This window comes from Strongylocentrotus purpuratus, unplaced genomic scaffold (assembly GCF_000002235.5).
Source record: "Strongylocentrotus purpuratus isolate Spur 01 unplaced genomic scaffold, Spur_5.0 spur5_scaffold_14, whole genome shotgun sequence".
Classification (NCBI taxonomy): domain Eukaryota; kingdom Metazoa; phylum Echinodermata; class Echinoidea; order Camarodonta; family Strongylocentrotidae; genus Strongylocentrotus; species Strongylocentrotus purpuratus.
The window spans coordinates 9,641,521-9,657,192 of record NW_022145599.1 but is presented as its reverse complement, the minus strand read 5'-3'; positions in this window follow the sequence as shown (position 1 = coordinate 9,657,192).

Here is a 15,672-nt window from a genome sequence, read left to right as displayed (position 1 = left end):
ACACAAACATGAGCAATTCAATTTTTAATCACAATGGACAGGGATATGATAAAATGATTTGCATTGGCTAAAGAAGAGGAAGTGAAAGAGACGTGCATTCATAGGACCCATATACACACCGCAAAATGGTGGGAATTCCCATCAACCATGTATTTGAATAGCGATGCAGTGCACTAAGTGCAATAAGAATTTTCTCTATTCTTTCTTAGTATGGTTGAAATTCTCCTTATTAATCAAATCATGTTAAATCGGGCTTATTTTATAATCAATTGTGGGCTACGATCTTGGTCGTTGAATAGTTATTACCCTTCTTTATTAAAGGTAATACAAAGTTTTGGTATGGGGTCATGAATTTGGTTCAAATGAACATATTTGAAGCATATACTATCCTACAATAATTAGTGATCGTTGTCGCGGTTGAAATCGAGTCTAAAGTTATGAAATTATAAATAATTAACTTGTTATGTTATATAGCTCCCTCTCAAGGTCAATATATTAATTAAGCTATAAAACAATAATTCTTGACTAAAATCGACCGATTAGCTATTCCGTTTTGGGAATTATATATCACAACTACATATTCTGAGATTTTCATGGTCGCAGCTACCATTGTGAGGCCGTAGGCGCTATTTGAAATTCATCAAAATTTACCGGGAGCACCGGTAAATTTTTATATTCAATTTTTCTCGACAACAGAAATGTTTTAGGGGCTAAATGTTATAGTGCTTATAATACATCCACATGGGCATCCAAATATATAAAAATTGTAAAGAATCACTATCCACTCAATTTTCAAAATTTTCAAAAACTTTGTATTACCTTTAAACTGTTTTACACTCTTTGACTTGTAAAAGTATTTCAAAAAATCTATTTTTTAATGACGAAATTTTACTGATAGGATTTACATTTTTCTTTAATTTTTGGATGCTGTAATTTATTTAAGCAATCAAGCTGGATTCTTGTGACATTTTAAAGAATAAGTCATACATGCAGAGGCGGCGCACCCGGGGGGGGGGGAGGGGCAGGGGGGCACAGTGCCCGCCTCCCACTTTTTCAAGTACCCCAAAAGTGCCCCCTTTTACATAGGAAAAGTGTCCCTTCAACTTTGTAAGAAGCGCCCCCTTTTACATAAAAATGCCTCTATTACTATAATAAGTACCCTTATTAATTTTTAAAAGTGCCCCCCTCCCCTTTCCAACTCTGATATGTGCCCCTCTTATTTGGACACGTACCTCTTTTCCCTGACAAGTTCCCAGTTTCCTTTGCAATAAGTGTCTATTTTCCATTCTCATAAGTGCCCTTTTTAATCTCTAGTAAGTGCCCCTTTTCGGTTACGAGAAGCGCCCCTTTTCACTTTTGTTAAGTGCCCCCTTCACCTCTGATAATTGCCCTATTCAAATCTTAGAGGTGCCCCTTTAACTTTGAACATTGCCACTTTTCCTTTGTAAGAAGTGCCCCTTCCCCTTTTAATAACTACCCCCTTTTGAACTCGGATAAGCGCACCTTATATTTTCACATGTGCCCCATTTCCTTTCTAATAAGTGCCCCCTTTCCTTATGATAAGTGCCCCCATTTAACAAAGAGCCCTTCCCCTTGCCCCTTTTCACCTATGACAATAGTCCTTTTTTATTCTCATACTAGTGCCCCTTTTCATGTCTGGTAAATGACCCTCTTCAATTCTGAGAGATACTCGATTTATTTTGACAAGTGCCCCCTTTTCCTCCTTATAAGTGCTCTTTTCATCTCTAATAACACCGCCTTTTATTTTGACACGTTCCCCTTTTCCTTCCTATTAAATGCTCTTTTTCCTTCATATAAGTGCCTCTTCCCCTTTTCATAAAAGCCTCCTTTCACCTCCAATAAATGCCCCTATCAAAATCTGATCGGTGCCCCTTTTCTTTCAACAAATGCACATTTCCCTTTATAATTAGTGCCTCTTTTATGTATGATGTGTGCCCCTTTTCAGATGCAATAATTGCCCCCTTTTCACCTCGGATAATTAATCTTTTCAACAATGATACGTGCTCCTTTTCCTTTCTTATAAGGAACCTATCCCTTTTTTCATAAATGCCCCTATCAAAATCTGATGGTTGCCTCTTTTCCGTCGACAAATGCCCATTTTCCATTCTCATAAGTGTCTTGTTCATCCCTGGTGAGTGCCCCATTTTCACCTCTGATAAAAACCCTTTGTACTTTGAAACGTGCTCCTTTTATTTTTCTAATAAGTGTCTTATCCCTTCGATAAGTGTCCCCTTTTCCTATCATCATTAAACGTGCCCCTAATTTCAAGCAACTAAGAGCAATATCTCCCAAAGCTCGCTCGCTACACTCGCTCACATATATAGATGTTATAATTATGTTACTACAGTCTGCTGTTATGAGAATGTGCTAATTTATAACCCGATAAGGATTGGTTTTTTCCTCTTTATAAGATGTAGTTTTCGCACTGCGACCTTACAAATCTTTATTTTTTTTCTCGCTCGCTTTGCTCGCTCGCAATTGATTTTTTCGACCATCACACCCAACTGCAAGGTATGATGCTTAAGCAATATTTTATACCATGTATAAAAAAAAAAAAAATATTGAAATCATCCCTGATAATGTAATCAAATTATAGGGGTATATACCAATCTCTAAAAAATTGTATTTTTTCGCTTTGAGATTTCCCTTTGTAGGTGCCCTTTTTTTCCAGAAAGAGCCCTCTTTTGTTGGTGCCCCCCACTTTGGAAGTCGCTCCGCCGCCTCTGTATACATGTTCGCTATTATTTTTAGTGCATGATTCGATTTGATCAATTCTAAGCTGTTTTATGCTAAAGTTCAGATTGTGGTTATATCATATTTCATGCGATACACGAAGATGCATTTTATTAAATTCATCACCGTTTGTGTACACATTCGAAATGCAGCCACTGGCTGCGAGGCATGCTTGAATAAAACCCTTTATTGAATTGAATTGAATTGAATTGAATAGAATAGTGGGGAATTTCCATCGACCTTTCTCATGGAGGTCATGTAAATAATATCATGATCAGTCTGCACGCAGGTAACCCGAATAAATTACGCAAATTATTATCATTAATTATTTTGTATAACTTTGGGGAATTTCGTAAAGGCACTGTTTACATTCAAAAGTTGAACGCTTCCACCGGTCCGCGCTGCCATCTGCAATTGACCTCCACTTAAATCGCATGATCTTGTAATAATGTGCATCGAACGGTCCGGGCCTTACTTTCACCCTTTTGCCCTCCCAGACAGATGGACGGAGAATCTGGCTGATTTAGGAAGGGGGCACAAGTCCAAGAGAGTGCCACCTTGGCCTGTCAGCATTTTTAAGGAATATCGGACCCTCTTTTATTTATCTCCGATCCGCCTCTGGTCAATATCTTAATAATAATAATAATATTTAATTTGTATATAGTGCTTGATACAACTGTCTCTAAGCGCTTTACAAATATACTATTACCCCGGTCATTGGATTTAGTGCTTTACCGCACACAATGTGTGCACAATCTCCATTCCCTGGGAAGCATTCCAGCCAGGCGTTACATGACGCTCAAAAAGTGTTTGACCAACAATGACGGTCGCATCCTACTGGGTACCCATTTAACACCTGTGTGGAGAGTAGGAAGTTTAAGTTTAAGTGATGGAAGTTCTTTGCGGTGTGTGTGTGTGGGGGGGGGGGGTCGAGGAGGCACACACAAAAAAAATCCTATTGATGTATAGGCCTATGAGGGATCATTCCAAAATGTTAAATTTGAGATGCACGGCCCTACGTGTTATCAGTGTCTGTGTTATACGGTGAAGCCCTAAACAAAAAATGCGTTTCAAAATGATCAAAAAGTGCCTCAAAAAAGTAAAAACCTTTGAGTGACTGGTTTTACCATACTCGTTTTCCCCAATAGACTGTAGTATTATGAAAACCGCTTGGCAAACGCAAAATTTGATTTCGATTTTAAATCATAAATTTCTTGATAATCAGACAGGCGATCGGCCTGTAAAAGTCATGGGGTTCCTGACTGACCTAAAGGTTTATGATTATCATTGCAGCATGAGCTAAATCAAGGATTTTTTTTAAGGATCTAAGACAAAGTTACCGGATCCCTTTAAGTCAGAGGGGGGTGCAAGAGTAACAAAAGAACCAAATGGCAGAAAAACGTGAAAAAAAACAACAAAAGAATAGAAGGGTAAGAAGAAGAAAAAGAAGAAGGGGATGGTAATGATGTTGAAGAAGAAGGGGAAGAAATCAATAAGAACAAACAAACTATAATTATGCTAATGCAAAATTGATCAGATTTCTTTCGGGTAGTTAAATTTTAATCGAATGAAATTTTAAATATGAAATGGGCCACAGTCTTCCTCTATAATTGTATGCATGCATGCACCGCGTGTTGTTGCATCTATATGTGCATGCGCTATGCTATTGGCGTATATATCCGGCGGACTCGCGATCAGACATTATTTTAATTCCAGGATATAGTCTTACACGGACGTTTTGAGAGATTTCCGAAGCCCCACTACGAAAAGACAGGACGATACTACAGCACTACTGCACATGAATCAACAGATAGGCGTTATATATTATTTCAGTTTTTGTTACTGACTCGATGAGGTCTTTAAAGTAACCAAGGATGCTTTTCATTTTATGGCCATGATTACCACCTGCACCGCGTTTATATCTTTGCCCAACGAAGAATAAAAAACCTTCCTGTTGGAGTGTGGGGACTCTGGGAGTCGATCTCTGGCCGTGAAGTTTGGGAAAGATGAACCAGTTTGATCGATAAATGTGCAACATTCTTCACTAGTGATTATTTCTTCAAACAAAATGGTAAGCTTTATTTTACTTTTAATAATTTATGAGACTGTAATGTACCTTTGGAATTGTACGGTACATGAGAATATTGCTCCAGGCCACTTTTCCAAAATTCACTTTTCTCTATATTTAAGGAATTTTGCAGACTACTGACTTGGAACTTTTTTATTATTTGACCACATGTATGGTCAATATCATATTCAAATTCCAAGTTCATTACACTTCTAACGGACATGTGATAGTGCTCTAAAGTTGACAATTTGATATTGGCTAAAACGGCAATTTGGGTCGCGCTAAGGGTTGTCTTCTCCTTAGCAACGCTAATATAGTGAGATAAACAAATATAGTTTAAATGCTATCATCAAGCAGATGACCGTTTTGATCACATAGCTGCATTACTATCCTTGCTGTGTATTAAAGGCCGGCTGTACTAGTTCAGCGAGAAGGGATTAGACCACAAAGCGAGGTCACTGACCGGTGGCTATCTCATTAACTCAGCTCTCAATTAACATAAGAAAAAGAGGATCATGGAGGACCAACAGGCACCGATTGGAGAAGTTTTCTATATACAGGGAGCAAGTAGCTACAAGTAGTGCAGTGTGGCTTTAAAACCTGTTCTATTGATTCTCAACATTTCAAACACCACTGTACAAAACTTAACTGATTTCACTAAAAATCCGACTTTAGTGACAATTGATGACACCTAAATAATTATGTAGCAGTGAAATACATTTTGTTAAACTCACCGATGCTAGAAAGAACAATTAAACCATTAAAATCGTGAGTCTACTGTCAAACTTCCTTACAGCCACATCGGCATCATTGTGTGCATGTGTGTGTTATTTATGTATTGACTATTCATTTGTGCAATTACAGCCTATTAGCACGTAGTGCAGCGCTATAGAGGTCAATACGCATTAGCATTGACTCTCTATGCTTTGCTGGAGTGCGTTTTGATAGGTAATGTGATGTCAGATTGTGCAGTTTACTTATTTGTTAACGATACTTCTCTCTCGATCAGTTCCTGTTCCTATGGTAATAAAAAGCCTGGCAACCAATAAATATTATACTGTGTTCTCAGAAACCAAACTTAGCTATTGATCAAATACTACGTAATAAGACCTGATTTCCAGCGACAGACATGATGTGCATAGTGTGTTAAAGAACTCGTTGATACCAACGGACCTTTTACAACATTCCATGTCTCACAAACCTACTTTGCTCTCTAGATACCTAGGACTAGGGGCTTGGCTAAACCTCGATTGAGGGGGGGGGGGGGGTTGAGACATGGGGTGTTATAACAGGTCGTTGGGTATCAAGGTGTGCAGGGCACCTCCCTGCACAATTTCTAGGTGGTCTACCAGTCACTACATTGAAATTATGCGACAGACATGATTTGAAGTCTAAAACATGTGCATATTACATGGTATGGTTTAGAACTTTAATCCTACCCCCTCCCTCCTTTGAAATGCCCCCCCCCCCCATTAAAATCAAGAGCAGTGTTGTAATGGGGGCAAAATATTGTATGTTGTGTGGGGCATGGTATGTCTCCAGAAATGATGTTAGGCTATTGGTCGCGTGGTACATGTACAGAAAATAAGATCTGGATCCAGGTGATAGTCATGATTTTCATGAAGCATGAAGAAACTGTATCGTGGAGTTCAGAATTCGAACCCTTCCTCCTTCTGTGCCTCCCTTTCTATCTCTCCTAGAATAAATACATTTTAAAATGTAATGATCATAAGTGCCTCACTTATTCGTTTTGTATAGCGACTTAATTAACCAGCCATGTGTAAGACATGGATTCAAATGATAGGCTGGTATCACTCTCTGACAACTATATACTTGAAGGTTGGAATCAGAACTTGCACCCGCACCCCCCCCCCTCCCCCTCCCACCCATAGCCGTTAGATGCGATGGGGTGGGGTCCAGCTCCTCTCATTATTTTGAAAGCATTGATATTTAGGCAACCGGTCTTTCACCTCATATCCAGGCAGCAAGTTGCCAGAATAAGGTCATATCCGAGTATATGGCTTGAATACATCTTGTCTGGTGTATTTACATGACTAAATAACATTTCTGCCACAATGATGTGTACTTTCTTATAACGTTAAAAACTGCGGGAATTACGTCATGGGGGAAAAAAGTCTTGTCAAATTATTGGAATTTTTAAAAGGAAACATATATGCTAATGCCCTACCCTACTTGTGTCTCTCGATGTCTGTCCACTCTCCCCAGATAAAACCTAGTTAAACTTTGACCCAAATTAAAATTTAGGCCTACTAGGTGTTTTTTTCTTTCAAATATTTTTCATTTGGTATTCAATACAAAATAATATCATACAATATAATACAGCGTTGTGAGATGATAAATTACAAAAAACATTAATTATGGCATTTTATAAAATATAACAAAGGGAATCGATATTTAATTTTCAGGGCTTAAATTAATTAGATTTATAGTCCACTGCCTGAGCCGTTAACGCCCCCCACTAACTGCGCCGAAAGTGCAGCCCACTACACACAAGGATCCACCGCACCGCACTCCAAACACTGAAAAGGGAAAGAGCACACAAGTAAAGCGATAGCAACGACCGAGGCAGTGGACCATGCACGCTCAAAATGTGTAGTGCGGAAGGAAAAACTGAAAAGAAATATTTTATGCTCGAACAAACACATGAGTAACGTTCGAACGAATTCGTAAATGAGACTGTTTCATTAATTTTGAGGGGTTAGTTCATAATTACTGTGGACCCCACTTCTGGACATGTACATTTACTTTTAGTGTGGCTTTTTGCTATGTTTAATTCTTCGTTGTATGACCTTGATAAAACACTTAGTAGGAAATGTGGTAGTACATTTGCTTATATATATATATATATATACACTTCTTTGCTGTAACTAAAATGTGATTTTTATATCCCTGTTATCACCGTCTTGTCATCGAGGAAAGAGAAATCAACTGAATGATATCAAGAAATAACTTGACATCATTCCAAAATATTTGTGTGACTTACCACTTTACAAGTTCACATAATGTGTTCGACTGTTTGATATTTAGAACATTCTAACGAACAAAAAGGGGACGAAACCGATTAAATTTGATATAGCTTATATACAGTGTCAAAATATTATTAATAGTTTGAACTGAAATTCTCTTGCCGATGGTGACCAAGCAGCTTGCTCGGCATTCATCGACTCCCTCGCTTAATAAGTGCTTGGAGTGAATAAGTCTTCATCACACCCGATGTGGCTCTCCTCTTCGAGGGATTTCTTGCTGACTGCGATTGCATTGTGAAAGAAACGTTGTGAAATCGATCAGAAAAGGTTTATCATTTAGCATAAATAGGTTTGTACTGCAAGGTTCTAGAATCATCAAAATGATAAGAAATTTGGCCCAATCTTGGAAAAGTTACAACCGCTGTACACAAAAAGATGTATATGGGACTACGGGATATCTATCCAGTCCGGATAGATATAATAATTTACCAAATATATCAATTAGTAGGCGGTTGCCCGGCAAAATTTTGTATCATCACGTATTAGTCAAAACATATTCTTTCACATGATTGGTAATAAGAGCTTCCATTTCATTTTTGAGAGGGGAGCATTTCCAAAACTGGTCTATACCTTTAAGCCCTTCGTGCATTCCCACCAATTTGGTAACATATGAAGGATTCTTCGGTCGATCACAACCTTGTTGGAATGCTTGACCATATATTCACAAAGGCTTTGACGGCCCGGCTTTGTCGCCAATGTCTGTGCCATTGAATTATGTAATGAATTCGACAAGATCAACGACACGATCGCCATCAAGAAAATGACCAATCTCGGTATTAATGATAGGTCCATTCTACCAACCATCTGCAGTTTCCTTTCGCGAAGAACGCGGTCTGTTCGCTTCAAGGATATATCGTCTGAATCCAGTCAGCTCTCCTGCGGTATTCTGCAATGGACGAGACTTGGCCCCAGTGGCGGATCCAGGTGGGGGGGGGGGGCCTGGGGCCCGGCCCCCTCCCCTCGCAAAAAAAAAGAAGGAAAAAAAGGGGCAAGATTTTTTTTTTTTTTTTTGAGCTAAAGAAAGCAGAAGTAAAAGGGTTCCCCCCCCCCCCCCTAGCCACCGAACGAAATATCTGACGACGAAATTTTCCAATTTCCGGGGCCAAAAAAAGAAGAAAAAATGCTCATCTAACCGTGATTAAATGCCTGAGAACCCCTGAGCTTCCGGGGGCTCTGCCCCTTGATTTCACCTAGGGCCCAAAGTCAGGCACCTGGATGCTCATCTGACGGTTAACTAATGCCTAAAACCCCTGAGCTTTCGGGGGCTCTGCCCCCTAGATTTCACCTAGGGCCGAAAGTCAGGCACCTGGATGCTCATCTGACGGTAATTTAATGCCTAAAACCCCTGAGCTCCTGGGGACTCCGCCCCCTGGACTCCACACAAATTATTAGTGACCTACCAGTGCCACAAATAAGGTATCAAAATATGCTCATCTGACCGTAATTAAATACCTAAAACCCCCTGACTTCCGGTGGCTCTGCCCCCTAGACCCCACTTACAGCCCTCAGGCGGACGGCTGGATGCTAATCTGACGGTAATTTAAGTTTAAAACCCCTGTGCTTCTTGGGTCTCGGCCCTCTGGACCGCACGCCAATTAGTGTCCTGCCAGTGTCACAAATAAGGTATCAAAATATGTTCATCTGGCCGTAATTATATGCCTAAAACCCCTAAGTTTCCGGGGCTCCGCCCCTTGACCCCGCGCCAATTAGTGCCCTTCCAGTGTCACAAATAAGGTATACAAATATGCTCATCTGACCGTAATGTATTGCCCGAAACCCCTGAGCTTCCGGGGGCTCCGCCCCTGGACCCCATATCAATTCGTGACCTGCCAGTGTCACAATAAGGTATCAAAATATGCTCATCTGACGGTAATTTAATGTATAAGACCCCTGAGCTTCTGGGGGCTCTGCCCCCTGGACCCCACACCAATTTTTGTCCTGTCAGTGTCACATATTAATAAGGTACCAAAATATGCTCATCTGACAGTAATTCAATGCCTATACCCCCTGAGCTTCTGGGGGCTCAACCCCTTGACCCCCGCCGAGAAACGTTGAGCGGGGACTGCATGTAAGATTGGGGTGATGGGGATTTTTTTTTGTCTACCCCCCTCCCCCCCCCCCCCCAAACGTTTTTGCCACTGCCGGTGTCACCATTACGTACCTATATTTGGCTCGCATAATTTCAAAGTTGGGCTCCCCCTCAGAAATCCTGGATCCGCGCCTGCTTGGGTGCTTGGCCCTATCACATTCCATGTTATGATCAACGATGTTGCTGACAATATTGTGACTACTGGAAGTTTGTCGATGATTTGTCATTCTTTTAGAAGTTGTTCATCATTTGCGGCCGTCGGAAAAGCAGTCAAATCTCGATTCCGTAAGTCGCTGGTGTGATGCTAACGATATGGCTCCTAAACCGGAAAATTGTCAAGTGTTGCAAGTTTCTACTATTCGTCATGCTCTCTCCCTCCCCCCCCCCCTCCCCTTTTCATTTGTCTATCCTTGAGGTACCCTTGCAATCCTGCACATCATTGAAACTTCGTGGGGTTATATCGTTCAGGATGATCTCAAATGGAACCAGCAGGTGACACGCATGGTGGGAAATGCATCACGTCGCCTCTTCATTGTATGTTAACTCAACAAGTTTGGTGTCAATTAAACCGGAGGATCTCTTGTTTATAATATAATCTGTGTAAATACGAATACGACCTATCCCGGAGTATGATGACCTTCTTCACCAATTTGAAATTTCATCTCTTGCTAGCCGTCGTGTAGTCCAGAATCTGGCCTATTTAATTTTGATCTCCACAACACCAACGTAACGCTACCTCTCCCTACTTACTTGCTACCAGCCGAGGACGCCCGGCGAAAAAATGGTCCTCAGGCTGGGCTTGTGAGCATAATTATGAGTTTGTCGATAACGCCATCTTCGACGGCTTGCATCAAGTGTAGGAAATTACTAAGGACCGGACAGAATCTGGACTAGCCGACGTGCTGAGATCCTCACGCGATTTGCGAAATCACTTCTGAGTTTATCCCCAATGCACCACCATCTCTTGCCACAACCGCGCCATGTGCTTTCTTACCGCAGCTTGAGAAACTCCAATCATTTGTCCTTGCCACGGTGACGATGCAGAACTCAGCGCTATAAACATCCGACAGTTCCCTCTCTTGTTCGTTTGCTAATTAATGTAATCAACTGAACTCTTTTCATTAGACATGTTTATAATGTATTGTCATTAATTGAACTATCTCTCTCTCTCTCTCTCTCTCTATCTATCTCTCCGTCTCTCTCTCTCTCTCTCTCTCTCTTTTCTTTCTCCCTTTCTCTAGCGTTTTCTCTCTCTTTCTCCTCTCCCACCTTCCCTCTCTCACTATTTCTCTCTTTTTTCCTCTTCATTTTTCTGACAATGTGATAATATCTCATTATTATTTTTCACCAATATGTATAAGGTCAATCACCAACGTTTAGTATTATATTACAATACATGTACCATAATGGCATTCGTACTAATGTATTATTTTACATTTTCGTATTATATGTATTTTTAATTTTTTACAATGCTTGTTTGATCTGAATCAACTCAATTCTTGTTCATTAGTTTACATTGTTTTGTCATAAATTGAACTTTCTTTCCTTTTTTCTCTCTATAATTTCTTTCATCCCTCATCCTTCTCTTGTCTTTTTTTAAAATTTCCTTCTGTCTCTCTTTCAAATTGTATCCCTCTTTATCTTTCCCTCTCCCCTCTTCCACTGTGTCACGTATATTTCTTCTTTCTTTCTCAATTTACTGACAAAGTGGTATTCACCATGATTTTCCTCAAATATATAGTAAGCTTATCCTTCACACTAAATACATCAAATATCAATTTTAATCGATATCATTATAGTGTAGTATTTATATCAATATAACACTTTATAATTTACAATTGTATTTGTTTCGTGATGTTTTTCCTAGTTTATCTTATTAGTGAATTTTTAAATCTACTGGTTTTAAAGCATTTTTATATGATACAATGTGAACCAAGTTTTGTTAGTCTACGGAATTTTTATTTGATATAGTTTTAATTATATAAAACCGAAATTGAAAAAAATTGAATACCCCCAAATAGATAGGTATTTTGGCGCAATTCATCATTTTAGAAAAATGGTTTTAAAAACATATCATAGTTTTTGCTAATAATTATCACGCAAATCATCCCCAAACCAATTGAATGTGATATCATCTTGTAGAAAATTAATTCTTTTCATAAGACGCCTCACACATGGTAGAATGAAGTTCTTCAAAATTGTTTAACATGAGTTATACATGGCGGCATTTTGATAAATGGTCGTTATTGTTTTCCCAGCAACATATTTTTCAAAATAGTCCACCTAGGAATTGTGCAGGGAGGTGCCCTGACCACGTTGATACTCAGGGTTGTTACAACATTCAATGTCTCAAAAACCTACTTCGACCCCTGGGTAATTGCAATTCATTCAAATACTACATTTTGTTTTATCAAATACGTTAGAAAGAGCAGAATAAGATCTACGAGATGATACCAGTATCTTTATACCCAACTCCCCCTAAACAAAAATTAGTTATGACCCTTCTGGCTCGAAACAGACGACTTAATTTAGATGTGACCGTGAACATATAACCATGTACATTTTGCAATCCATGAACTTCCTGATTAGAAACGTAGCAATATAATCGCAAGTGACTCATGCATTGGCATGTATTTCGCTATGCCATGATTCTCACGCGATGACAACATTAATGTGATGGTTGCGCAATCCCATGGCGTCATGTTATACATGGAATTGAAAATTATAAAAACATGTTCTCCTGTGGTATCATAATCACACTGTAGATTGGGGAGGGGGAGGAGTACAACCGGTCTCTGCCCCAATTGTTCCTACTTAAATTATTAAAATTTCAATTCAGTTTGTATTTTTCTGCATTAAAGCGGGACTGCACTACTTGCCCCCTCTATATAGCCAACACTGCCTAAGCGGTACCTGTTGATCCCCCACTGTCCCCTTTGTCCTATTTTAATTGAAAGCTGATTTGATGAGATAACCACCTGCCAGTGACTACGCAGGGCGGTCCAATCCCCACACCCGTATTTAATTACGCACACACACACACACACACGCACACACACACGCGCGCGCGCGCACACACCACGCACATAACGCACACACACACACACACACCCTCACAAAAAAACTCGTCAGCATATTTTACAGACAACACACGCAGAACAGTTTAAGAACAAAAGGGACAAAGAGAGAATGAGAAGAAGATAAAAAAAAAAGAATAAAAGCTTAGAGAAAGATTAAGAAGATGAAGAGGCTTCTTCACAGTACACAACATTGACGCAAAAATGTCTGTTTATGTGATTGAACCTTGTAAGAGTTGTACTGCTTATAACATCATTATGTGAAATACATTCATGAACACCTTGGAAACGGAGAATAATTTTGGTTAATGAGGGGGTACAAAGTGGATGTGTTCCTTGTTTCATGATAATGGAACGAAGAATTTACTTTAAACATATCATTGAATAGTGGCTCCACAATAGCTTGACTCACATTACGCCACTCTAATGGAGAGCATCTGATTACAAAGACTGCAGTCTGAATGGTGTTTTAATGATAGATTCTGGTTTGGTTTATTCTGTATTTTACTCATCTTTTTCTTTTCGTATTATTCCCATTCACAGGCGGAGAGAGAAGACAATGACCGTGAGTACAATTCATTTCAACGCGTTCATGAAGTATGCCATCAAAATGTATATCAAAGGATCATTTTTAGCTTGGTAAAATGAAAAAAAAATCTATCTTGGTCCCGGCCCCCCCCCCCCCCCCCCCCACTCCGAGAACGGACGGACCCCATGCGTGTTACCAAAATGTCCTTTTCGTAACCAAAGAAAAAGGTCGACCCGTATTGACTTTACACACCGGACTTTTGCTGAAAAGGGGGGGGGGGGGGGTGCTGAAAAAGGCTCGTATAACAAAAGAAAAAGGTCGACCCGTATTGACTTTACACACCGGACATTTGCTGAAAAGGGGGGGTCGCTTTGAACACGCATATGCGTACCCTAAATAACACTGAGTGGGGGGGGGGGGCCTGGATCTTGGTCAGGTCCATATTGTCAATGAAAGGGGAGTGGGTTTTCTTGGATTCAAAACATCATCTCTGCCAATCTCGGTGATTTACTGTTTCTTTATTGTTAGGGCATTATTTAAATGAGAGTCATCATTATATATACATGTTTATACAACTCACTCCCAGATCCTAATGAAATGATTGGTCATGCGCGGTCACGTGTGATTCATTTACTGAGCCTATTGCACTCGTTTTCATGAAAAGGAGTGCAATATTTTCCAGTACTATTGAACTCGTTTTCAGAGCGCAGTAGAGCATGAGGTAATGGAGGTAATTAGTGCGCTTGCTATATCTATAGCTATGTGTGCGCACTAAATTAAGCCTTATTAAACTTGAAATTTATTTGTCAGCTATATACTGTTACGAAACAATCTTGAATGATTTTGTTTACATCAAATAACAAGGATCTAGGAGTTTCGTTGTATAAAACAAATGATGCATGTTTTCATTCGTTCATTATACGATCTATCCGCCCTCGTTGATACTATGTGTATCTATCGCACTCAGCCTAACGGCACACGGCCTCAACTCGAGTGCGGATAGATCGTATAATAAACTCATGTGCATGCATCATTTGTATAATAATAACAGTATATATTAGATAGCTTAGACAGATACCGACATGTGATTGGTCCAGAGCTCGTCACGTGATATCAATTGCGAATTTGGCAAATTGTTATATTTTCCTGGCCGGTTATATTTTACCAGCTGGTGAAATGAATATAGTTTTAATCAATGCATGTCGCCTTCTTGAGGACTTTTTCAATGTTTTTTTTTCATGAATTTTTTTTTTTCCCTTGAAATAATTTTTTCTACATTTTGTTTGCCCCTATTTTATTTCATAGGTTTTTTTTTTCTTTTCTTGAATTTTCTCGAATTATTACTATTTTTAACTTTTATGTTTGCACTTCTTTTTCTAAAATTTTTATTGTCCCCGAAGAAGAAAAAAAAAAAAAACATGGGACCCCCCCCCCCCCCCCCAAAAAAAAAAAAAAATCAAACCAAGGCTATCTAATATAACAGTTATTGACTGGCAGGGGGTGTAATATAATTTGTTTTGGACCTGAAGGGAGTTATTATTTCCCTCGTGACCATATTTTCCTTTAGCGCTGCGCGCTTTGGGAAAATATAACCACTTGGGAAATATAACTCCCTTTAGCAGTCCAAATAATGTTATATTACACCCCCTGCCAGTCAATAACTGTATATTATTAATACAATTTAAGAGTTAAAACGTAGAATTCTGTTAGCATGCTTGAAACCATTCCGAGAAAAAAAATGGAAAGAGACCCCTTTACCTGCACTTCAGACCATTGCTTTATAAGAATATTGGGAAAGAAAAGGGCAAGTGAAATCTATTTCACTATCAAAAGAGGATTTTTTTTAAAATCTTGAGTAGAAATCCAATAAAGCGTTGAATAAGGCTACACAGATACAAAGTCATGTAACTTCATCCCAGTCAGCTCATCTACAATTGTTTTGAGGGGGATATTTGGGAGTGGACTTTGTTGTCTTAAAACGAAAACGAAAAAATAAGACGCGTCCCGTTCTCGTGAGCGCGTTATCTCAAGAACCGATGGATGGATTCCCGCGAAACTTGGGTCATTGCTGTATCTTGCTATGTCAATGAACTGATAAGATTTTGAGA